Source organism: Pituophis catenifer, unplaced genomic scaffold (genome assembly GCF_029215685.1).
Source record: "Pituophis catenifer annectens isolate HBS135680 unplaced genomic scaffold, rPitCat1.0.hap2 SCAF_2, whole genome shotgun sequence".
Taxonomy (NCBI): domain Eukaryota; kingdom Metazoa; phylum Chordata; class Lepidosauria; order Squamata; family Colubridae; genus Pituophis; species Pituophis catenifer.
This window is the reverse complement of record NW_027256882.1, coordinates 226,968,187-226,995,089: the sequence shown is the minus strand read 5'-3', so window position 1 is coordinate 226,995,089 and position 26,903 is coordinate 226,968,187. Positions and strand designations below refer to the sequence as shown.

The 26,903-nt window shown below is 40.4% G+C and overlaps 1 protein-coding gene across 2 annotated transcripts in view; it reads left to right on the top strand.

Annotated features, from left to right (window-relative positions):
* The first annotated feature begins 6,937 nt into the window (after positions 1–6,937).
* APBA1 (amyloid beta precursor protein binding family A member 1) overlaps positions 6,938–26,903 on the top strand; it is a 91,302-nt gene continuing 71,336 nt past the window's right edge. For both annotated transcript variants that reach the window (XM_070935595.1, XM_070935594.1), the window contains exon 1: positions 6,938–7,113. The gene's annotated coding sequence lies outside the window, so the exon portion shown is untranslated. The remainder of the gene's footprint in view (positions 7,114–26,903) is intronic.

Below are 26,903 nucleotides of genomic sequence, written 5' to 3'. Positions count from 1 at the left end.
TTTTTGTAGCTCCAAAAAAAGCTGAGCTGGAGCTACAAAAAAACCTTGGCTACGTAGGGAAAACCTGGCTAGAAGAAAAACACACACACACATTTTTTTTGTGGGGAGGAGGGATATGAATGGGTTTTTCTTAACTCAGTAATTGAAACAGTAAGGCAGATCATTTGTCGACAAGCTCGAAGAAACTTCAAATAATGTGTAGCTTGGAAACGAGAAGCACTGATTTGTGAACCTGGACTCATACTATACAGATAGCTCCCATTTAATGACCTTTCAGGATTTCTGTTGCTAAGCAACATGGTTATAAAATGAGATATTATGTGACCCCAACCCTGATTTTTAATGGCAGTTCCAATTGCAGTTATTTGGCATGATGTCACATGATCATCATTTGAGACCTTCTGCTGTCTTCCCCATTGACTTTGCTTATTAGAAGCAAGCAGTGAGAGTTGCAAATGGCAATCATATTACCGGACGCTGTGACCATTGTAATTGTGAGCCATTTGCTAAGAGCCCAAATTGTGATGTTTTGATTGCGGGAATACTGGAACAGCTGCAATTTTGAGGCCTGGCTGTAAGTCTCCTTACAATATTCAGCAGTTACAACTCTTAATGGTTGCTGAACAAATGATTATTAACTGAAGACTACCTGTAAATACATTTTAATGGCTGTATGTTCCTATGAAAATCATCTAGTTCTGAAAATGATAAAGCCAACTTGTAAATAACTGAAATGCTTGTTGACAGAAAAATCAGGTCTGGTTCCAAGTCGGGAAAAAGATGCTGAAATAAAATGGAGGTAGGCTGCAGGAAAGGTCTCTGTTTATTTGGTAGTCAGAAATTTCAGTGACAGCAGCATGTTTCTGGGGTGGCTGACAAAATGAAGTAGAGAGTAAGTGGGGTTTTATAAATTCTTTGGGGCTTTGAGATGCCTATTGTTATGTAAGAATATGTTCTTTAATTTAATGGCTATTGCCAGATTCCTATAGGGTCATGTAGGGGTCATGGCTGGCTGTATAGGCAAGAGAGGAAATGCAAATCCTAGGGATGTTTTGTTTGAGCTAATCTTGTCAATTTGGGCTCCTTGCCTATTTTGTTGCATATTTGATGGATGGATACAAAATATCCATTTCTAAAGACTAGCCTCTTCAAGCTTTTGCTTGAAGCTGTTTTCCTATGGCAGGAAGACTGGGGCTACTTTCTGCTTTTGTTAAGATTTTTCTCCTCTTCTCCTTTAGGGGAAATATACTGCCTTTTAATATCCGGTAGAATATATTTATTCGGGGGGGGGGCTTCCCGCACACTTAAATATTATAAGGGCCTGAAGAATTAATAGACTTCAGTGATAATTTTATGCATTTATTTGTATAATTTATCCAGTACCTCAACCCTAATGGGCTCAAGACATATTCAGATAATACATAAAATAAGTAATACAATCACTTTAATGAATAAACCTAGTACAGTAAGTAAGTAAATCAAAAGAGCTGCATGTCCTCATATTTCTTTTTTCCAGTTAAGCAGTGGCATTTTCCTGGTCAGAGGGACTTTGGGTCAAAATATTGTATGCTCTGCATATTGATCTTTTCCCCATCTCTCCATTTCTATTTCTCCTCACTGATTCCCTCTTTGTGTCATTTGACTTCCTACTATCTAATTCCCCACAGAACATACTTTTTAACAAAGAAATTCTAAAGGCAAACCACATGGTACCTGAATTTAAGGCTTCCATGCTGCTGCATCCTGACCATATGCTGAGAAATCCTAGCAACACCACTGCTGCTGAACCCAGCCTTCCTGCTGCTTTCCAGAGAGACAGAATTGAGGGTTGCTATGTGCTGCTTCCTCTTCTTACCCTCTCTGAGCAGCACAGCAGGAAATATTTTATGCACTAGGTGCAATCCTCATTACTATTGCTGCCCAAAGAGAGATTGCAAGGGAATAAATGACGTGAAGTAGCTGCTCCTTCAATCTTCTGTATGCATTGCTAAGTGAAGGTAGAGAAAGAGGTACCAAACAGGTACCTCCTTACCTTTTCTAGGCCACACTGGGGTCTCAGCATCTTCTGTGGCTTCCATAAATAATAAGCAAAAAAGGATAAAGGCAGTTCTTTGCCTTATACATTTCCCTGCTATAATTGTCGAAGGACAAGAAACCAAGTCTTGTATTATTGACTGTTTATTATTTGCCTTATTCACTCAATCAACTTATTTATTTATATGTTTTATTACTAAATTTGTATGCTGCCTGTCTTGGCAAAGGTAATTGTTGTTTTTATAAGTACAAGTAGTTTTCAACTTACAACCGCAACAGAGCCCAAAATTTCTCTTGCTAAATGAAACATTTGTTAAGTGAATTTTGCCTCATTTTACAACTTTTCTTGCCATAGTTGTTAAGTTAGTAACATGGTTGTTAAGTGAACCTGGCTTCCCTATTGACTTTGCTTGCCAAATCAAAAAAGGTATCCACATGACCTAGGGACACAGCAGCTGTCATAAATAGGAGACAGTTGCCAAGCATCTGAATGTTGATCACGTGACCATGGGGATGCTGCAATGGTTGTGAGAAAAACAGTCATAAGTCACTTTTGTCAGTGCTGCTGTAACTTTGAATGGTCACTAAATGAACTGTTGTAAATTGAGGATTAACTGTAACTGAAGGCAGCAAACATACCTAAACATCTTTCCTTCTCCTATTTTTCCCACAACAACAAACTTGTTAGGTTTGTTGGGTTGAGAGAAAATGGCTGGCCCAAAGCCACCCAGCTGGTTTTCAAGGGTTCCTGAGCACTCTATGAAACCTGTTTTTTTGTTTTTTTTAAAAAACACTGCCAGCAACACATACTATGCCTGTCAATGGAGGATTAAACATGCCTAGAGGGCATAAGGCTTCTGTGCAAAGCTCTGAATATCTGCCCTCTTGCTGTTTCCAGGATAGAAAAGGAAAAGGAACAAGCTACAAGATGGGGGAGAGAGGGAGAGATTGGGGGGGGGGGGGAGGTGAGAGAAAGATTTACAAATAGTAAGCACCAGACAGGAATATTGTAGAAAAAATATGTTTGTTATCTTACTGTGGCTTTATTAGGAAAGACTGCCAAAAACAACTTACAGTCAGTATTTTCCAAGCTACAGAAAATCCAAAGCAATTTAAGAGAAGCTGGTTTAAACAAGGAAAAGCCTTCTATTTTATTTTGTCTACCGACTTTGAAGAGTGGAAATGAAATCCAGTCTTTAAGAATTTTGCAAATTCATCCTTTCCCTTTAGAAAATGACGGTAAATTTTCCTCTTTGAGAGAGATGGGCAGTTCAGAAATGTGAAAAATAAATAAAATTTATTGAATTTGTTTTGGTTTATTTCCAATATATGGTTGTACTACTGTGAAACACTTTTAAATTAAATTGTTTTGTGATTTTATTTTGATCTATCAATTAACATTTATTTTTTAAGAGTGATATTTTTATTTCCTGCCCAACTATAACTATTTGCTTTATTTGAGAGGGGTTATTTATTGCACATATAAAGTTTATTGTTTTAGGGGCTCTAAATATTGCAAATTGTGAAGATTTCTAGCTTATGATACCAGTTTTACTGCACACCCTGATTTTCTTCAAAAGATCCATTTGGTAACAAAATGCACATCTAAGACCATCTTTCCTTACTGAATGGAAAGAGATTAAGGGAGAAGAAAATCAGAATATTGTATAGGCCTGATGTCCAAGTTAAATAAACACCTGAGCCCTTTGTTTTAGTGTAAAAATACTTTTCATTATTTTCTCTTCTATTAACTTATTGAATTAGATACAAGTCTTTGCTGATTTATATCAGATCTTTCTTCCAGTGAGGCTTAGAGTAACTTACCCTTTAGAATGTGCTCCAAGTATTGTAAGGATATCAGGATAGCAATATTCAATAGTCAGTTTGGTTTAGTGGTTAAAATAGCAGGCTGGAAACCAGGAGATTGTGAGTTCTAATCCTGCTTTGGCATAGAAGGCAACTGGATTACCTTGAACCAGTCATTCTCTCAACGGAATCCACTTCAGAGGGTTGCTGTGTTTGGGGGAAATAGAAAGAAGACTACTATGCATGTTTGCCATCTTTTCTAAGAGAAAACACAGTAATAAAGGTGGAATAAAAATGCATAATATATAGAACTGCAAATTTGCAAATAAAAGCAGTTTTATAACCTAAATAAACTTCCATTGAGAAAAGCAGCAAAAAAGTCAAGCTCATTCACAGGAAATACCTGTTCTGTCCCCGTCCCCCCACACACACAAACAGCCAACCAGGGGTTAAAGAATTACTTGGCACACACAAGGTTCGTTATCAGGAACTTGGCAGCAATACGATAACCGTCTGCCAAGTGCTTTACTTCAAGAGGGAGTTTTCCTCCACCAGATAATCACCAACAAATACACACAGTTTTCAAAAACAGTCCAGCTCAAAAAGAAACCTTCAGCAGATTCAGGCATTGTACAAAGTGACTAGCCAGAAGTTAGCTTTGTCCGTCACAGAGTCTAAATGGCCACCACACTCTCTTATATAGCCTGTGGGGTGTGGTCCAGTGACTCAGCTTAATCCCTGGCACGCCTCCTCATCTGCTGCAAACGTTTATCTCGCCTTCGTTGGCGTGGATCCAGGAACGACGTATCACCGTCATCGCTGTCATCGGAGACACCTGGCTCCTGGCCAATCTCCTCTCCCTCGGCAGACACCTGAGGCATAGCCAGAGAGGAGGGGCTGGAGAGGGAGGCCTGGCCGGCTCCTCTCCTTCATGTTTGGAGCCTTCTTCCTCCGATAAAATGGGCTCGGGGGTCGGAGCCACAACAATACCAGTGTAAAAGCTTATTTTGCACTAGAGCTACAACAGCACAATACAATACCAGGTAGTCCTTGAATTACAACCACGCTTGAGTCCAAAATTTCTGTTGCTAAGCGAGACAATTGCTAAGTGAGTTTTGCCTCATTTTACAATTTTTCTTGCCACAGTTAAGTGAATTACTGCAGTTGATTTAGTAACATGGTTAAATGAATCTGCCTTCCCCATTGACATTGCTTGTCAGGTCACAAAAGACTACCACATGACCGTGGGACACTACAACCGATATAAATACAGGTAATCCTCGAGTTACGAATGTAATGGAGCCTGCTGATTACATTCGTAATTCGAGGATTCGTAGAAGTGAATCACATAACTGGAACATGATCACTCCCTGCTTTTGCCATGCATTTGCTAATTGAATGTGTGGATCATTAAGTGCACATGGTATCTCAGGATGGGGAAGACCATGGGGGGCCTAGTGATGGAACACTGAGATACTTCATGCTTCCCTCCTCCCATCCTGCCACGACGGACTCACTTACCTTGCAAAGTTTTGTCTCCTCTCTTCTGCGGTTTCTTTGCCTTTGAGGGAGAGGAGAGTAGGACTAGTCTACCGGTTGCCTTGCAAACGCTTTTTCGCACTGGGAGTGAAATGTTCTGGGGGGCCATGATCTTGTGCGACTTCAGGCACCCATTCTCTGCAAAAGAGGATGGGTGCCTGAAGTCATGTGGGATCACAGCCTCCAGAGCCTTTTACTCTCAGTGTGAAAAACATTTCCAAAGCTGACCGGTAAATTGGAAGCAACACGATTTCGCTTCCTGCCTGCTGGTCGGCTTGCAAGTACTTTTCGCACCGAGAGTGAAATGTTCTGAGGGCTGTGATCTCGCGCAACTTCAGGCACCCATTCGCTTTTGCAGAGAATGGGTGCCTGAAATCACATGAGATCACACCCTCCCTCCCCCCAGAACATTTCACGTTCGGCACGAAAAGCACTTGCAAGCCGACCAGTAGGCTGGAAAGGAAATCATCCTGCTCTCCTCTCCCTCAAAGGCAAAGAAACTACGGCAGAGAGGAGACAGATCTTTGCAAGGTGAGTTCGGCATGGCAGGATGGGAGGGGGAAGCAGTTGTAGGGAGATGGGGGTGAAAATAGGGTGAATGTTACAGTGCCTCTGCGGTCGTTCGCCTGCCGTAGTGCTGCAACATTTGTAATTTCGGAACTTGGTCACAAACACTAGGGGCTCTTATCGCGTAACTTCGACCAATCACTAAGTGAACTGTCGTAACTTGAGGATTACCTGTATGAACCAGTTGCCAAGCATCTGAATGTTGATGTGATCATGGGGATGCTGCAATGGTTGTGTGAAAAATCATTTATGGTCATTCAACATTCAGATGCTCGGCAACTGGCTCATAGAGGTAACATTTCACTCTCAGCGCAGAAAGCCCTTGCATAAATCATTTTTTTCAGTGCCTTGTAACTTCGGTCATTAAACAAATGGTTATAAATCGAAAACTACCTGTAAACCTGTAACTCAGTGGTGGGATTCAGCCAGTTCGCACCACTTCGGGAGAACCGGTTGTTAACTTTCTGAGCAGTTTGGTGAACTGGTTGTTGGAAGAAATCATTAGGGCAGAGAACCGGTTGTTAAATTATTTGAATCCCACCACTGCTGTAACCTTAATGTATACTCAGAGATAGGGAAGCGGCCTCTGCACATCCTTCAGAGAAATTCGTTACTTCAGACCTATACAGGCTTGCAACCCAGCAACCGAAGCAACAATAAGAGAACCGCTTCTTTTTTCAACCCCCGAAGAGAGATCCGCGGGTCGGAGATTTGCCTTCCTTCTCTCCCTCCCGTGGATAAAAAAAGCCACCTCCGCCGCCTGAGGGAAAAAAACCCTCAGGCCGCTCCTCCGTTTCCGTGGCGCCGCTCTAAGCGAAGCGTCCGCCGGCTGAGCTGCGGGCCTGGTCGCCACACCGGAGTCACGGGGGAGCTTCGGAGGCGGGCTGAAGGAGGCGCGGGAGGCGGGGGCAGAAAGAGGCGCTGTCGCGGATGGCTGCTGGACTGAGCCGAGGAGGAGCGAGAAGAGGCGGAGGAAGATGGTGGAGCGGGAGGCCGGACTAGCGGCTGAAGGGAAAGCGGCTTCCCAGGTTTCCTGCCTGCCACTGCGCTGCTGCTGCTGCTGCTGCCGCCGCTGCCACCACCGCTCCCGCCATCCGCATCCCAGCCAGACCCGCTGCGGCTGCTGTGCGTCGCGCGTGGCTTTGGCGCAAAGGCGCGGAGAGGAAGGTAGGGAAAAGGCGGCGGCTGCCGTCTGCGTGGGGGGATGGGGCGGGATGCCCGGAGTTCCTTGCAACCGAGGCAGAAAAATCACCCCGCAAGGTTTGCTGAAGCCGGCGGCCGAGCGCGAGGGGCGGAAAAGCTCGCCCGGATCCGCCGCGACTTATGGAGCGAGAGGCCCTGGCTGGGCGGAGGAGGTGTACGCGCCACATTGCGTGTCATCTAACCTGTGTGAACGGGGGTAGAATCGCTTTTCACAGAATCCTCCCCTCCCCGCCGGTTTCCTCCCGTCCTCTTCCCCCGTGGAGCCACAGGCTCGCTCTTTCCCCTCCTTCCCCAACTTGATGCGACAAGAGGAGAAAAAAAAAGGGGGGCGATAAGGACGGGGCGGCCGCCGGATTCAACAGTCGGGCAGTCCCGGGCGAGCGCTTGGAACTTGTGAGGGAGGCGGTGGCGGTGAGGTGACGTTGTGAGGCTTCGGGGTGACGGAAGGCAGGAATAAAGCTGCCTTGGGGATGGCGAGGCGAGGCGAGGCGAGGGGCGACTTCGCCTGCCTGCGGTGGAAAACCGAGGCGGTGAATGACGCGCGTGTTTATTCGGAAAGGTGGTCGAGGCACGAAGCTCGCTCGCTCGGTGGGCGGAAGGTGCCCGCGGTTGCTTGGATTTCTACGTGTAGGGAGAGAGAGGTGGGGAGTGGCAAATCGCAACAGGGTGCTATTTACACATGGCAAATGGGGAGGAGGTCCTGAGGGGTATTTTTTTTTTCTGAAGGGGGCGCTGCTGGTTCTCCTTCTATATCTCCTTCTTCCTCTTCCTCCTCTTCTCCTCTTCCTCCACCTCCTCTTGCCATCTGCTTGGGTTCTTGGTCGTATTTATCACTATCGACATGCTGACTTGCAGAGAGTGTACCTGCTGACATTTGCCCCTTCAGGGGACAGAAAGTGCCTTGGCCTTACCCTCTTTCTTAAAAAAAAAAAAAAACGGCATCTGAACATATCATGGTGCAGCCCCGTACTGCTTTTTTTGTTCAGTGTTAATGCTGATATTGTTCTGTATATATTTTAACCTATTTCTTGTGGAGGTGGCTGTGACTGAGTATTGGACCATTTATTTTACTGCTGAGGTGATAAATTAAGTACCTGGGAAGTGACTAGAAGCTTCGTTTACTGCTTTCTCATTTTTCTCCAAGGCTTATTGAGAAGATGAATTTAGCACGCTTTTCTCCAAGTGAAAGTTAAAATTTTTAAAGTGCCTTATGAGCTTCAACCTATTGCAAAGAATTAACAAAAAGCTTATCTTAACCCTTTCCTCTACTGATCTTGCAAATTAGGTATAAATAACTACAAAGGAGTAAGTCAGTTAAGTAGCATAAATCTCTAATCTTGAAGGATGCGCCTCTTTATTGAGATATGCATCCAAGTATATATGTGCTTATCCACTTTTGGACATATCTTTGTTTATATATTTCATAAACTCCTGTAATGGCAACTATATACAATCTTTTTCATGGAACCTTAATATTCTCCTGCACTGCTATGAAAATGAGACATTTTTCCTCAATCTTTGTACCTTTTGCTGCTCATCTTGTAAAGGCATATATGCCACACTGTCATATTTATCGGAGATTGAGAAATTGAAAAAAGGTACTAAACGTATTTTAGTGGTGCGATTTTATCTTTTACATATCAATCCAGATTTGTATGATGTGCTTGCTTCTTCATTCCACGACATAGGAAATGGAGCTGAAACACTACATATGCTTTCCTGGGACTAAAGCCCATCGGACACAACACTACTTATTTTTGAATAAAAATGTATAGACTTGTGCTGGATAGCTGCAGTCTTAATCACATCTACTTGCTATATGTTCTGGTAAACACAGGACTTATTTTTGAGCAAGTGTGCATAAGGATAAAGGTATAGTTAGATCCTATGGATTATTTTCTTTCATTTTCTTTCTATGACTGACCTTATTTGAGGTTTGTAGTCTTATTTAAGGCTTGGTTGTATTTTAATTTTAAGATATGTTTTAGATTTGTGATTAGTGTATTAAAACTCTTTATCACAACTGTTTTAAAAGAGTTACCAGCCAATGGTGTTCTGAAAATGAATGCAGTACAATAATATTTACCATTTTATTTTGTTTGTGTATATTTGCATATGCTTCTCTCATTCAATCTGTCCTTCATATATCAGGATTTAGATATTTTGTGAATTAATAGACCAGCATAATAGACCAGTTGATGCTCTCCAGGTATGTTGGAGCAAATCCTATAATTCTCCAGCTGCTATGACCAATCCAGAGGTCACAGAATTAAAGAAGGCAAGAGAAAGCAGTTAGCAAGCTTATTAGCTTATTTTGTATTGCTTGAGCTTGCCTTCACTAGCTGAGTGACTAGCAGAAATCCAGCAAATTAAAGTCTTTGTGAAAATGCCATATTTGAGAGAGCTTCACCTACTGTGTTTCTATATATGTTTATAACCATTAAATATTTTGTAATTTTGCTGAGAAAAAAACCCAGACAATTAAAAAAAATGAATTTTATTTCTTAAATATATGGAAAAAGAAAAAATAGAAGTAACAAGACCATTGCTTTGCAAATGAGAAATCATTAACTTAGTTTTGAAATACATAATTAAACCCTGTCTACACAAAATAATATTGATCTGTCTTTCCATTAAGTCAATAGAGAGCCAACTGATAAATAGAAAGCAAATATCTATTAGTAATCCAAGATAGAGAATTTGTTCTGCTCTTTTCAATATTAAAGTGGTATTTTTTACTCTCTTCCCTATGGACAGTGTCCTTCATTATTCATATAATTCTTCCAAATTTGGGGTATATAATTCAAAGGTATGTTGACATTTTAATAAATTGTATTGATTTTAATAATATAATACAAAACGAAATATTTCAAACCAAAGCCAGAAAATATTTTATTCATTTATTTAACAGTTTTCATAGCCAGCCCATCCAAAACAAGATCTTGAGTAGTTTACAACATATTAAAATGCTAAAAGCAGCAATAATAATAAATCAAATTGTAAGAACATAAAACAACTAGTATGCAAGTCTGTTAGTAAGAAATTAAATAATAAATCCAACCCTTCCCCAAGGTGAATTAAACTTAACTAAGGTTGAAGGCATGTGAAATAAAATTGCTCTTAAAGATCTAGAAAATATGAGGTTCACTTTACGGACCTCTATGGTAAAAGTGTGGGGGCCATCACAGAAGTCCTGTCATTCTGTCCATATTATTCTCACTTCAGCTGGGGACAGAATTCTTAACTGGTCTTGCCAAGTTATTTTCACCAATGAGCAGATTTAGTTCTGACAAAGCAGTGCGTGGCTTAAGCTGGTGTAACACCATACAGAACTTTAGAGATAGCTACCAGCAGTTCAGAATTGGTCTGGAAGCTGTTTAATAGTTACTATAGTGACTTCAGAAGAAGCGTTACCCTGCAATGGCTGGATTAACCAGCTAACAATCTCACTGTTGCATTCTGAACTACAGGTAGTTCTCGATTTACATTTGTTTAATGACTATTTGAAGTTACAACAGCAGTGAAAAAAGTAACTTACTCGAACTTGCAACCATCACAGTATCCCTGAAGTCAAGTGATCAGAATTTGGACACTTGGCAACTAGCATATATTTACAACAGTTGTAGCATCCCGAGGTCAGTTAATCACCATTTGTGGGCTTCCCATGAATTTCCTGACAAGTAAGGTCAGTGGGAGGAGCCAGATTTGCTTAACAACTGCATGATTCACTGTGGTGGTTTGTTACCAACTTTGGCAAAAAAGGTTGTAGAATTAGGCACAATTCACCTAACAGCTGCATTACTATCCGATGGAAGTTCCAGTCCTAAGTGTGATCATAAATCAAAAGCTACTTGTAGTTACAGTTTCCAGATTGTCTTGAAAGGCTGCCCCATATGGAGCGCATTACAATAATCATCATTAAAGTATCCTGAGATATACGAAAATTGAGCAGTTGCGTCAGCCAAAACTCAGGAACAGTCCTTCACTCTTGCTTAAACAGTAAAATAATCTAAGAAGATCCCCAAGTCCTGTATCAACTCTTAAGGGGACCATGCCTCCCCTCAGCAATTTGATCCCTATTGATGTACAGTAGTTCAGTCTTGGAGGGATGGAATATGAGTTTATTTTGCTCCATACAGAGCTTAATAAGTTTGAGGGCAACAGAAGCACAAGTTTGTATAATATGCGAAAGCGTCCCTTTGCACATTAACATAATAAAGTTAATAACAAGATATTTTAACCATACTCTGAGGTATCCAGTAAATATGAAAAAACGAATCACTTGTTGAATTAGTTTCTTCCTAAGATAATAAGACACATACTTCATATTCAAGCTTTCAGTTATGAATTGCTCAGTGAACAGCTTAAATTCCTTATCTGATTTGCATGATACACAATCATATTGTTGCTGCATTAGGATATCAGTGGAATTGAGATAATGAATGAAATTATATTTATGGCAATCTGTAGCCTAGGTTGGGCTTATCTGGTCCAATGATGGCATCAGTATCTCTCATCATGTGAACCTAGGTGGTTCACAGTTAAGCAATCATATCTACCCCTTCAACAGTCTCTAATGCTTTTGAGTTTTTAATAGTCCCGCTACAAACACAAACACACACACACTTTTCAGAGTTGGAAAAGAGATAAGCTACAGTGGCTCTGATCTGTTAGTCCAGTGGTCCCCAACCCCCGGTCCGCGGACCGGTGCCGGGCCGTGGAGTACCTGGCACCGGGCCGCGCAGCGGCCGGGGGACATGAACGCTGCAGCGCAAAGGCTCCTGGGCCGTGCGCAATGGGCCGTGCGCAAAAGCTCCTGGGCCGTGCCCCCACCCCTGCGCGCGCTCAGCGGGCCGCGGCGATAAAAAGGTTGGGGACCACTGTGTTAGTCTATGCCTATGTCTCTCTCTTTATTTTATTAACAAGAAGAAAACCATGGTTACTGAAAAAAATAGTTGCTGTACCAGCTGGGGAGAAAGGGAAGCTGGAAAATCAAAGCTAGAACCACTATGGTGTGACTTCCGTGGTACCCACCATGGTACTTTTTTTACACTCAAGTCTTGTTATGCACTAACATTCCCATTTTCTCAAGTAAAGTGCTGCCAGTTATTTGCTGCTATACATTGTTATAGATATAAATTGATAAAACATTAACATCACTATTATGGTGGCTCTAAAATAGCTGTACATAGGGTGCAAAATTTGAATTAAAAGATCTGAAATTCAAACGGCTGCTAAATAAGAATAGTGGAACTACATAGAGTATGTATCCTGTAATTCATAGAGGCATAGTACTATTCTAGCTTGAAGCTACATTTTTATTTAGCCCTAATGGATTTGGCTTAATTTAAGAGTAATGTCTTTTGACTGTTGTTTTGCCTTCTGTCAAATGCGAAGCTAGCATTTTAGAGAAGTAGTGAAAGAAACATATTCGTAGATTGACCGGTTGAATATAAGCTGAAAAGATAGCCAGGAGGAGGCAACTCTAAAAAACATACTGCTTCCTTGAGAAACTGACACGTTTTTCTCATATTGCCTATCATATTGCCCATTTTTTCTATCAGTAATATTGCTGCATTGCAGGTTTTAGTGTTTATTGATTCTGATCTCTCTAGATTGTGGGTGTATAGACCCACAAGCATAACCATCCATAATAGGCAAAAATCATTTGAAAAATATATATTTAGTTACTTACAATCCTTACATATGGTGAAGTGTTCTAGGGAACCCATCCAAAATAAATTACTTTAGTATCTAGCTTTGTTAATCAAACAATAAGAGAAATAAGCACTTATTTAAGAAGTAAGGTGGACTTAATTAGCTCAGGATTCTGCATATGGGATAACTGAGAGGAATAGAAAAATAGTATCTATGACATGTAGATGACTAGAGGCTTCTTACATTTCTTTAATGAAGCTCTTCTACTTTGTGAACACTGACCATAATAAGTTCCTCTGTGGAAAAATACCGTGTTTCCCCAAAAATAAGATCCTGTCTTATAATTTTTTTGAACCCTGAAATAAGCGCTTGGCTTTATTACCATGCGCTCAAAAGCCCGATTGGGCTTATTATCAGGGGATCTCTTAATTTGAGGGAAACAGGGTATATTGTCACCTTTGAATAATTGGCTTTAAATTAGTTTGGCTTTTTTAAAAACCTTTCTGAGATGGACCTAGGTTGAAATGTAACATTTTGGTTGGGAATTTTTAAATCAGCAATTTTAAATCCTACTACGAATAATTTGCACATTTGTTATAGATGTCTTTGACCTGTGTGTTGCTTTTTCTTGGAGCCAAGTCATGTTTGTTTTATTTATTCTTTATTTACTTATTGGATTCATACCCACCAGAATCAATCAATTCTTGGCAGCTTACAATGAATATAGCAAAATGACAATTTAAACATTTCCATATAATGCCAACATAAATGACAATAAGTAAAAGAGAATGAAACAATAAAAATGGTGCAATAAATTAAGTCAACAAATCATGAAAATGCTTTTTACAATAATTTTGTTTTTAATAGCTTCCTAAAGACCAGGAGGGAGGAGGGGAGTCCAATTTTTCAATGGGAGGCCATTCCAAAGCAAAGATGTCACTACTGTATAGGGAAGCCTTGCTGTCTGCCTTTGGCGGTTCTTCTTTTCTGGAAGTGTGGAACCAATAGCCTTTATTCCCTCAATGCAAGTAGTTCTCAAGTTATGATCATAATTGAGGTCCGAATTTCTATTGCTAAGTAAGACAGTTGTTAAGTGAGTTTTGCCCCGTTTTACGATCTTTCTTGCCGTGTGTTTAAGTGAATCACTGCAGTTGTTAAGTTAGTAACACTGTTGCTAAGTGAATCTGGCTTCCCCATTGACTTTGCTTGTCAGATGGTTGCAAAATATGATCATCAAATGATCTTGGGATACTGCAAACATCATAAATATGAGTCAGTTGCTAAGCATCTGAATTTTGATCACATGACTATGAAGATGCTGCAACGGTCATAAGTGTGAAAAACGGTCATAAGTCACTTTTTTCAGTGCCGTTGTAATGTCAAACGGGCACCAAAAGAATGGTTGTAAGTCGAGGACTACCTGTATTTAATAATCGAGCCAGTATAATGGAATTAGGCAGTTCTGTAGATACCCAGGTGCCAAGTCATGGGGGAGCTTTAGCATTTTAAATTTATCAGTAACTAATACAGGATTCCATAAAAGAAAGTACATCTTATAGTTCAGTCCTGATAAAATGGAAAGTATGAGGGGAAAAAAATCAAAATAACCCTGCCTTGATTTTGTTTGGTAAAGAGACACTCTGAGAAGCTTTCAAGATTCTGTTATGCTCCTCTACAGTGATAAAGAACATCCCTAGAATCTCTGCTTTTTTCCCCAAGTGGTTCATATGTACTCTATATGTTGAACTCTAAAACTATGTAGCAGAACAATCAATGCCACAAGTTGACGCTGCCCCTGGTCTAAACAGAAGAGGTGTGCATCTGCCAGGTAATGTTGAAGAGCAATTAGAATTTGCCTAAAATTGAACTACCAATGGAGATACTAAACTACTCATGTCAATTTTGTTCACCCTCATGGCATCTAAAACATATAGTAGATAGATCACTTTACATCACTCATATTCCCAGTCATATAAAGGGATAGTTGCACACATATAATGTTCAAAGTGGGTGAAAGGCATGAGCACACAAAACATGCAGGTTCGGGGAGTAGTCTATCACAGATACACAAACAGAGTTCAGGTCAGAAGCACACATTTTATTTTCTACTATTTCAATTTCTTGAACTGCATATATCAAAAGACTTATAAGCCCTCAGAGTTGATGATATATGTTCTCAAGATGTGGAAATCAATTAGATAAGATAGCCTTTATTGTCATTTTTTATTATGAGCACACTGGCCCATATTAAAAATGAAATTCTGTTGCCTACTCTCAAACAAAAGTATATACCTACCCATACACATACATAACACACATATACAAATGCTACCGTGTTTCCCTGAAAATAAGACCTACCCCGAAAATAAGCCCTAGTGAAGGGGTTGGGCGTGGACAGCACAGGAGGCAGTGAGTGTGTGCACCCCGATAGTGTCCGGTAGCAGCCGCAACACATGCAGCGCAGGTGAGTTAATTACCTATATAAGCAGCAGGCAGAGGCAGGGGAGAGGCACATGATCTGGATGCATCACACAGGCCGCTGGAAACCCAAGAGTTGGTGGGCCGGAGCAGCAACTGGCTGCAGGAGGCTTGTCTTCGTATGGCGGCACTGGCAGCAGGCAGAGGCACCAAGGAAAGGCAGGCAATCCGGATGCTCCACATGGGCCACAGGAAAGCCGAGAGTCGGTGGGCTGGAGTGAGCGGCCAGCCACGGGAAGATCATCTTCATAATTCTCAACTTGCCTGTGCGGCGCATCCAGATCGTCTGCCTTCCACCCTGCGCCTCTGCCTCCATTTGCTGCCAGTGTAAGCGTGAGAAGCCTATCACGGACACCCACCCATTCCAGCCCACTGACTCGGCTTTTCCATGGCCTGCACTACATGTCCAGATCACCTGCCTCCCCCCCCGCGCCTCTGCCTCCGTCTGCTGCTTGCAGGCTGCGCAGCCCCAGAATGCGCTGATCAAGGGACCAGCAGGCTGCAGCTGCTGCCGGATACCATTGGTCCCTGTGCACTTGCTACCTCTTGTGCACGTGCCAGGGGGCGGGGCATCCAGCCAGGCTGATCACCCTGAAGTTGTGTTTTCTCAAAAATAAGCCCAAAAAACTATAAGACCGGGTCTTATTTTTGGGGAAACACCATACATACATATATACATACATACGTACGTACGTACGTATATACACATATAAATATTAATCACAGTCCATTTGGAATATATAGGAAAGACAAAACTTGCGAGTTCACAAGGTTGATGCTATATGGATCTCAAAACTGTGACTGAATCTGGATTGTTCTGCTTCGGATACCACCATGTCTCCTCCCAGAAGGTAACAAGGAAAACAGGTCATGAAGAGGATGTGTAGCGTCCCAGAGAATCCTGTGGACCCTGCTCAAGCATTGCTTATATGCTATATGCTGGATAGAAGGAAATGAACTACTAATAATTTTTTCTGCCATCCTCACCACTCTCTGCACCACCTTCTTGTCTGAAGCAGTAATGCTTCCAAACCAGACAGTAATGAAATATGACAGGATGTTCTCGATCCTCCGCTATAGAAAGTGGGAAGAAAAGGGGAAGGAAGATGTACTTTTCTCATGCGACAAAGAAAATGCAGGGGCTGCTGTGTCGGCTTCGCCAGTGTCTCACTGTTGAGCGTCCAAGCTAGACTACTTGTTAGCTACACACCCAGAAACCTGATGCTGCTAACCATCACCACAGGTGAATCATTAATACACAGAGAAGTGTGGCTGTGCCTGCCTTTTCTGAAATCGACAATGGTCGCTTTAGTTATTTCTATGTTTAAAACGAGGCTGTTTTTGTTACATCAGTACACCAAACCCTCTACTTCCTTGTGGTAAGCACCCTCATTGTCATCTTGAATAAGGCCACTACTAAGCATGTGGAAATTCTGAAAGGCTCACTAGAAGTTAATCCATTAGGAACCTGAGGCAGGCTAGCAAAGACTGGTTGGCTGATTGGTAGTGACAAAGTCCTTTGGCCAACTCGTCCACAAGATAGAGCATCTCAATTGAAAGTTGAATTTGCCACAAGTTTGGGGGTTTCTTGGAACAGCCTAATAAGTGTCATCCCCCATATCTTCCTTTACCTGACAATACCACCACATCATCCATTCTCTTGCCAGGAGCGACTCATTCTTAACTATGAACTTGGAAATGTACATGCTTCAATTAACCACAATAGTAAAATAGTAATAAAAGAATAAAATAACCAATACCCAACCAAGGTCCACTATTGGAAAACCACTCAGTTAGGCTTTACCTTTTACACCATCAACTCACGCTGTCAAATCAGTCAACACACCCATTCTACAATTAGACCACACATATATCTTCCAATAAAGGAGAATATTTGTAGCTCAGGGTTGAAATGAGGGATCCTTGGTGCTCTTTGAGCTTGCTTGTTTTCTTGCAGATGTTTCATTACATCCCCCACCGTCCTGGTAAAGAGGTGAGTTTGCTTTCAGTTAATATTCGAGTGTCTTGCCCTGTCAGTGTTGGTGGGTGTTGTCTTAGAGATTCTTTGGTTGGACTGTTTACTGTTGACTTCTTCGCAATTTCTTGATTGGGGAATTTTTTACTTGATTGTTGGTCTGATATTAATCTTGGAGTTAATCTATGAAGATCTGGGTGCTGATTGCTGTTAGAGAGGTGCTTGGGTTTTTTTGTTCCCTTTTTGGCTAGTTGATTGTCTCTTTTGCCTAGCCCCATGATGGCGAACCTATGGCACAAATATGGCACGCAGAGCCCTCTCTGTGGGCATGCATGCTGTCACCCCAGCCCCGCTCCAATCGTGTTTCTCCATCACATTTCACTCAATCAATTCCAACTTCTCGCAAAGTTGGAATTAATTGAGTGAACTTTTTCATTCTCACGCTTCACAATGAGGGAGACAGGGTCCCGTCTCCCTTCTGAAACCCATTACGACGCGGAGCCGCAATGCGACCCTGGGTCGGCTTGGCTCAGCATAAAAAAAAGCAGTTTCTTTTCCTGCAGAGCTGCTGGTGTTGGGATGCCCCGCCTCCCTGCCAGTCAGCTGAACGTGAGCACACTTCTCCTAGGCTCATCGGCTTTCGGACGTCATTCCTACCACCCAGCACCAGTTCAGGGGTTCTTTCCCCCCCCCCAGCGGGGGGGGAGAGAGAGAGAAACAGAGGGAGGCAGAGAGAGAGAGAGAGAGGGAGGAAGGGAAAGCAAGAGAGAGAGAAAGCAGAGAGGGGGGAAAGAGAGAGAGGGAGGGAAAGAGAGAGGGGGAAAGGGAGGGAAAGAGAGAAATTATTAGATATTACAAAAGTTTTTCTTTTTTATTGTTGCTAAACGTAATATTTCAAAAAAGCAGGAAAAAAATGAAGGAGAATAAAAGTGCATTTATCACATTTTTCTTAGAGCAATTAGCTGAACTCAGCATTGTTTATCATTATTTTAGGTAGTAAAACCTACATTATTAAGGTTAAATTGATGTGTTGGCACTTTGTGATAAATAAGTGGGTTTTGGGTTGCAGTTTGGGCACTCGGTCTTTAAAAGGTTCACCATCATTGGCCTACCCCATATATATTGTTAATGGCTATGTGTCTTTTGTTGGCTAATTTGTCAGAGTGCCAAGCTTCTAGAAATTTCCTAGTGTTTTTTGGACTTGGCTTGGTCTATGATGGTCACATTTTCCCCATTGAAACTATGGTTAAGTCTGTCTATATGTTGTAAAATTAAAGAATTTTCATCATGTCTTCTGACTGTTAGTTGGTGTTTGTGGATGCATTCTGCCAACCTTCTGATTGTTTGTCCTACATTGGGTAATGAAACATCTGCAAGAAAACAAGCAAGTTCATAGAGTACCAAGGATCCCACATATATCTTCCTCTTTAAAAAAATGCAAATCTAGAGTATTCTCATCTTACACTAGGCCTCCAGACTTCTCCCACCCAATGTGGACATGCAAATTTGGAATTAGTTACATCATTGGGGCAAGTTGGCCTCCCCATAATCCTGAGCATTCAGACTTATTGACTATTGTCTCCAACTAGGCAGGATAGCCATAGATATTTATTTCTGAACCACCCAGTCTTCTGTTAGTGGCTGTCTGGCCTAATATCCCAGAGTTGTAACTAGAAAGATAGACAAGACCTGATGGAATGTTTAACTTCGCTATAATGAACAAGTTCATTATTGTTCTCAGTTGTCCATTCATAAAAGAAAGGAATATTTCCTTATGTAGATGAATAAAGTAGAATTGTAAAATGTATTAGGGATAAGTAATGCTTTTTAAGTTCTAACAATTTGGCCATAGTAAATAAAAGCATAATCTGCAATGATTTAAATTTTATCTTCCATGACTAAGATAGTCCTGTGGTAATCACTTAGCCTTTGAATTGAAATGTTATGCTATATTTGTCCAGGTTTGCTAGTTACCTTTAGCTTTAGAATCTTTGAGTAGGCAATTATTTTCTCATCCTGTTCTATTTTTCATCTTATAATGTGCCTGAACCACTATTTTGCATAACAGCTGTAGATTTCAGTTAATAAATAATTGGAACTCTTTTTTCCCTATATTATGATACGCATTTGCAGGAAAATAATAAATATCCCTGCTCTTTTAAATGTATTGTGCATTGTATCCTTACAGCAGCTGAAGATTTCACACTTCTCAGGATTAAGAAGTGCATCTAATCATTTACAATTAAATGTAGCAGATTTTATAGTGGTGATGAAAAAATGGATTTATGTTGTTGTTATGGATAGCAAAATATAATTTCAAAAGGCATTTTCCTTTGAAGTGCATGGATAGAAATACTTTCATTTAATGGCAGGTGTCTGGGATCCCCAATGTGAATCCCTCTGAGTCACCAATACACAAAGCACTAGTATCATTATCTATTCCAAAAACATCTATAGTCTTCAAATAATATTAAAGGCATGGCAGCATTCTGGGAAATAGGTGCTTTTTTATATAACTGACCTATTTTGTGGGTGCTCAAGATTCTTCAGCAGCAATTTTGGCCTAGAATACAAAATTTCCAGTACATCCGCTAGATGAAAATTTGGGAAGCTGTTTTCCCTACGTAGCCAAGGTTTTTTTTGTAGCTCCAGCTCAGTAGAATCACATCTACTCGGTTCTGGGCTTTTTTCCTTTCTAACACCTAGCAAGCTCTAACTGCTAGGTGGGAGACCTAAATAGATCCATTTCTAGCTCGTTAGCTGTCATCAGTAGGCCACACCCATATCTTATGTATCCTCCCTGTAAAGGTACAGTATCAGTTTTCTTACATATATATATATATATATGTTTGTATGAATGCATGGGTACGCACAATATAATTTTTCAGTCTGAATTATTGATAGCACACACATTTTGTATTTTAGATAAGACAAAAAAGTATTTATCTTAAAGAGGAGTGAAACCTCAACTCTTCTGCAGAATTATTTTAAGATACAGTAAAGATATTTTGCCTTGATTGGATTATCAAATGCATGTGTTTTTTCCCTATGAGTGCAGCCCCTTCTCTGTTCTTCATCCAGGATTTGAAGTTGCTTTTAAACTTTGCTGATTCTGAATTATAATTATTGTTCCCAATTTTAAATGAAATGGGACATTAGGTTTCATAGTACATTTTGAGATTTAGATGCTATATGCCATAAAAAGCATAACAAAATGGCTCATATTATGATCACCAACTATTATCATTATTTCTCTTATTAATTGCCAGAATTAGTTATAATTTTGTGAAATTTTAGTTTTTGAATGATTGTCTTGCAGCTGTCTAGCGAATTTTTGCTGGGTTTTTGATCATCCTGAAAAATATTTGTTTACTGTTTCTTAGCAATTGCTTGTACTTTGTTCAGTTTGTTTTCTATGGTTTTATTGTATGACATTTTTCTCCTAAATTTAAAATAATGTTTTTCTAATCTGAGCAATTCTCATAAGCAAATGGGCAGAATCATAGTAATTCAAATATATTTTGTTAAGTTTGCTTCTTAAGTGCATATCTGACTTTTATTATTCTCTGTATAGAAGCTTTTCAGAATAGAAGCTGTGTAGAAGCTGCAGAATAGAAGAAATAAACTAGAAAAAGATGAAAAAAATAATTAGCTTTAATAAAATAGATGTCTTGCAGCAGAATGTACAAAAGCATTCAATACATGTTATAACAACATGGACTAGGTCTTAACTATCTAGGAATAAAAGGTGTTACTATCCAACTTTTTAAAATTGGAAGCAAGGCGAGCAAAAGACAGCGGAGGCATAATTACTTCATGGCTTTTTTTAATTAGTAGTAAAATCTACAGCCTGGAATTTCCTAATGGTTTCCTTTCCAAGTATTAGTAGGTCTAGCCCAGCATAGTTTTTTTTTCTGGGGATTGGGGATTTCTGTCTGGGGTTCAGGAAATTGGCTCAGTTTGGCTAGATTCTGCTACTCGCTATGTTTCTTCTTGCCTCTTCTTTCATATGGAGTCCTCCCTAAGCTTGATTGTTTGCAGAAGCTTCATTACCTAAGCAGGTAACACCATTAGTGCTAGTGATTGTGTGGTTTGTTCCCTGTTTATATTGTAATTGGTGGGTGGGTGATTTTCTCTTTGGTAGTTCCTTGATTTCTTGTTTTCTGCTTGGTTATTTGTCTGGTGTGAATCCTTGCTTATCTGTTAGTTACTGGGTATGTTCTGGTCTTTCTGTTTCCTTCTCAGCTTTTTTATTGAATGATATGTAAATGTAGCTTATCTCTGTGTTTAATATTTAATATATTTATATTTATATTATATGTAATATCTTAGATTGGAGCAGATAAGAGGTACTCCGACTTGCCTAAGAAAATTGCAACTGGTATTCTTGCAGAGGGGAGACCTTATACTTCCATTATTCACTGAAATAGTCTGTTTATATTGTTTGTTTCTGTTTACCTTTTCACTAATTGCTTTTTGTAGGCCGTTTCAGAGAGATGCCCCACAAGCATAGAATGCATTAGCATTTCAAGGGTAATGAATGGGCAGGCGGTAAGAAGCATTACAGAACCTTTGAATAGCAGCTGAGCTGGTGCTTTTAAGCAATGACATCCAGGTCACTGAAGTGGAAACTGGTAAAGGAAACAACATTAATTTGTTTTATGCAGTTCTCTTCCTGATACCATCTGCCAAGTGATTACAAACACAGACACTGAGCAAATGATCTACAGTTTTGGTATTTAGTAATATTATTAGATGGTCTATCTTTCTTGGAACTTTAAACACATAAATATGCATATTTAGGAAAATTATTTTCATTACAGAAAACTAGCATAGGAAATTATATTTAGCTTCACACTTCTTGCTTGTTATTATGCATTTTTGTATATCTAGAAAGTTTGCTTTGGTAGAGTAGTACAGTATATAAAGTAGCAGAGTGGGTTTTTCAGATGTTTGATTTAATAACAGTAAAGAAATTGAAGATAAAACTGAGGGTTACTCCATTACTTCATATATTTCTTAAACAAATCTTTGAAACAGCTGTTTGATATACCAAGCGATGCAATTGATATGTAACTAGATTGTACATTCATTAATATCTTTAAAATAATGAATTATATTAAAATAGAATACTGTAGAAAATAATAGAAAAAATATATAAAAAGTTTAACCTTTATCTTTTTTAAACCATTGGATAAAGTACTGTATAAGTTGTTCCATTTCAAATCCACATATTTGCTAGCATTTCCACTTTATGCATTTATCCAATTGTTTAGAGCAGTGATGGCTAACCTTTTTGCTGTCACATGCAAAAAATGGGGGGAGCGCAGGGAGGTCATGCGTGTGTGTGCCCACACCCATAATTCAATGCCCCCTGTGCAGGCACACACGACCCCTCCCTTCCCTCCGCTTTTGGCACCCAACAGCAAAAAGGTTACCAGTGTGCCCGGTAGGCCCATTTTTCGCCCTCCTCAGGCTCCAGAGGCTTTCTTGGAGCCTGGGGACAGCGAAAACAGCCTTCCCCATTCCCCCAGAGGCCCTCCAGAGGCCGGAAACAGCCCGTTTCCCAACTTCCAGTGGGACTGCAATGCCTGAAAATTAGCTGGCCAGCATGCGAATGCGTGCTGGAGCTGAGCTAGGGCAATGCTCGCGTGCCCACAAATATGGCTCCGAGTGCCACCTGTGGCACGCGTGCCATAGGTTCGCCATCACAGGTTTAGAGCAATGTTTTTGGGGAAAAATGGTTTTCATTTGCATAAACAACAAGAATTTTACAGAAATAGGAGCAAAGGTACCTTGAGCATAAAATTTGAGGGGTTTTATTCTCCTTAAAAAGAGAAGTAATGTTTATACATTTGAGGAGTGGAAAACTAAATATAAATATTTTGAAAACTGAACAGTTATGGTGTTTAGGCAAGTAGAGATTATCCTGTTCATATCCCAGATGCAGGATCCTAAATGCACTATTAATTTGTCAGTCTGTTGTTTCAGCAAACAGCCTATCCTGGCCTTTGGAAATAGTTCATGTACAAATTCAGGATCTTGGACTCATTTTAATTTTGGGCTTTGTAGTGGTCTGACCTGATTTCTACTTTGCTGACATTTGACTACAGGTAGTCCTCAACTTACAAACAGTGGTTTAGTGACCGTTCAAAGTTACAACAGCAGTGAAAAAAGTAACTTACAACTTAACAACCATTGCAGCATCCCCGTGGTCATAGGATCAAAACAACTTATGTCTGGCTGGGAAATTCTGGATGTTGAAGTCCAAAAGTCTTTAAATTGCCAAGGTTGAACATCCCTGGTTTAGGCTAAGAGGCCAGTTAATTCAACACCAAAGAGTGGCCTGAGAGGTATATTTGGAAAGTTTCCAAGTGGGATCAGTCTTCTAGAGTTATCAGTCCCAAGCATTAAAATCCTGCAAGCTCTCAATTTAATGCACCTCAGTTTAGCACAATTTGGATTTAATTGACAAATTCTGCTAGATGCTGAAGGTTCAATAGATGCTGCCCACCTCCCAGTCCTCTTGAAGTTCCTCTGACACTTGGACCAGGTCAGTCCCTAAAAGTAGGTGATTGTTCTGGCTGTTATCCTCATTTTGTTGAAGCTTGTCTTTGGCATGCCAGTCCACCACATTTGAAGTTGCCAAAGGTGACCAAATGTCTACTGTTTAAAATTGCTCCTTGGCTTCAACTCAATTTTTGGGCTTGAGGGGGATGGGAGTTGTATGAGAGTTTTGTTTGGCTCAAAACTTCACTTTAAAGACATTCAGCTATACCAGGTGACTGTTTCCTCCATTAGTCTGTTAAACCAAGGGTTTATTGCAGTGGTGGGTTGCCCCCAGTTCGTACCGGTTCTATAGAACCGGTAGTAAAACTGGCAGGAGGCTCCGCCCACTGACCCCGACGTCATCAGAATGCTTCTGCACTTGCACAGAAGAGTGCGTGTGTGAGCAAAGCGAGCGCGCACACGCAGCCCCGTTGCAAACCAATAGTAAAGGTAAGTAGAACCCACCCCTGGTTTATTGTCTGCTAAATGTGAGTCACATACTTACATAAACTAATCAAGATTTGTCTAGTTTGGTTAATTGGATAGTGTCACTGAATTGAGCATAACTCCTGATAGCTATATGTACCATTCTTGGCAATTTGTTTTAACTTCAGAACTGGAGTTCTGGAGTACTGGACTAACCAAGGATAATCCAGTATTTTCTATTATTAATGTTATTATTATAAATATAATCAGAAAAAGAAGTAAGACAAATATAGAAAAGCAAATTATAAATGGAAGACTCACAAGGACTGTAAAAATAACAAGAAAAAATTGAGAATACATGTGTGTCTGAATGTGTGTGTGTTGTATAGTGTAAATCAGTATTTTAAAAATCACTATTTGAATCAGACTTAATTTGGTAAATTTAAAAAGGGGGAAAACATACATACGATTATAATATAATATATTATATATTATATTATAATATAGTACTTAAGTTAGGAGAAATTAAAACTTCGGATGTTGTGTAAATCCACTTGTAAAGTTATAATCAGAAAACAGTTTCTTAGTTGAATTAATTTTGTATCAGATTTGTTTTTTAAATATGAAGTTCGTTTTGATGTTGATGTATGTATACCCGTTACTTAATTTGGCATTTTATATAAAAGTTGTTATTCATATTTTCCAATAAGAAGCATTCCAGTAATTTCCTTAATCTTGTCCTCTGTCTTTTCCTCCTCCTCTTCCCAAAATTCCTGAATATAATAAGTTGTAGTCCAGTATTCACTTGTATCACAAATCCAGATCTTCTACAAATTGCCTCAAAGGATTGGTCTGTCTTTAGTTTAGGACTGATTAGTTTCTCTTGCATTCTGTGATACTCTTAGTAACCATTCTATAGAATCTGTCATTTAAAAACCTCTGACTTTTTCTTTTACTCTTTGTCAGTGTCCACCTTTCACAATCATATCTTAAAAATTCATTGCTAAACTTTTCAGATAATAATTTAATAATAATAATTTTCATTTTTATTTTAAAGTTTTGTTTCCTTATGCACCTGCTGACTGAATTGTCCTCCATCTCATAGTGTTATCTATTTTATTTTGATGTTGTCCACTGAGCGGCGTTCATATGTGGAATTTGTATTCTTGCTGCTTAAAACAGACATTGGCAATGAATAAAACATTTTCTTCGCAAAACTTTACTAAACACTCTCCTATATAATTATGTTTATCTAGTTCAAATCCTCTTGTGATTTCTCCATTCTTCCAAGTTTTGCATTAGTGATACTACTTTTTTGATATCGCATCTAGCCTTGTAGTTTGCAGTATGATTCTTTAGTATATCCCTCCACTGTTCCTGTAGTGGATACATATACTTGTGACATTGATCTTTACTAAATATCAACTAATTTTAGCAGATATGATGTTGTCATTTATGGGTTCTAACAGAGCATAAGCTTAGTAAACTTCTTTTTGTATGTCAAGAAATTTATCTTTTTCCAGAGTGCTGCTCCCACTGTCCATGGCTGGGATCTTCACTCCAGATCTTGACATTAACTGAGTGAGAGCTGTAAAACTCTCCCTATTAAGGCACGCCTCCAATCCCATGATCCTCCAGTCTATCACTCAGTTACTGACAAGAACTGTAGTGAATTTTCTGAGCTGTGATATTTGGCCTTAATTTCTACCAAATTTCCCCTTATTCTCTCCCTGCCTCTTCTCTCGTTTAGATTTTTTTTCTTTATTTTTGATTAGCTTTTCCTTCGCGACCTGCTTGTTTCTTCTGACGGGCTGCTGGAAGCGTGTGGTGTGCCGCAGGGCCGCCCTCGCCTGCGGGATCGCAGCCGCCGGATTCCGACTCTTCGGGGCGGATCCGGCTCGTGGACTTTGGCCGCGGGAGTGGGACAGGCGCGCAGGCTTGCGGCCATCCCTGCCTCCCTTTCCTGCTGCCGGCAGCGGCCTCGGGGTTAGCGTCGCTTCGGGCGCGCTCCCCGCTCTTCTACATTGCCGAGCGGACTTGCCGGAAGGGGCAAAATTGGCGTGCAGGCCTGCCGCCATTCGGAGCCGCGTCGTTAACGGCTACCGCGGAGGTGCGTCGTCTCGAGGCGCGCCCTCCGCTTTTGGCAGATTTACTAGTTGGCGGCTGGACAGAGCACACGAGTGGCGTGAGTGACTCCGGGGCCTCTCAGGGCGGCTGGCATCGGCGGGCGCAGTTTCAGATCGTGTTGGGGCGCCCGCCATTTTTTTCTGTTGGACTTGCCGAGACAGTGGATCAGGCGCCATTTTGTCACTGCTGGCGCGCCCGCCATTTTCGGTCATCTCCGGCGCCCGCCATTTTGTGTGTGGGCTAGACTGCAGGATTTGGGCCCTTTTCTACTAGCTGCCCCTCTCCTCTGACGGGCCCCCATTTTACGACGGGTGGCTGCTGCAGGACTAAATACAGCCCCAAAAGCCCTTCCTTCATCTGGTGACTGTGTTTTTTCGTGTACATAGTTGATTTAAAAAAAAAAAAAAAAGAAAAACTGCAAAGCATAGACTTTTGAGCTTTTTGCTTCTGGCTGTACATATATATATATATATATATATATATATATATATATATATATATATATATATATATATATATATATATATATATATATATATTA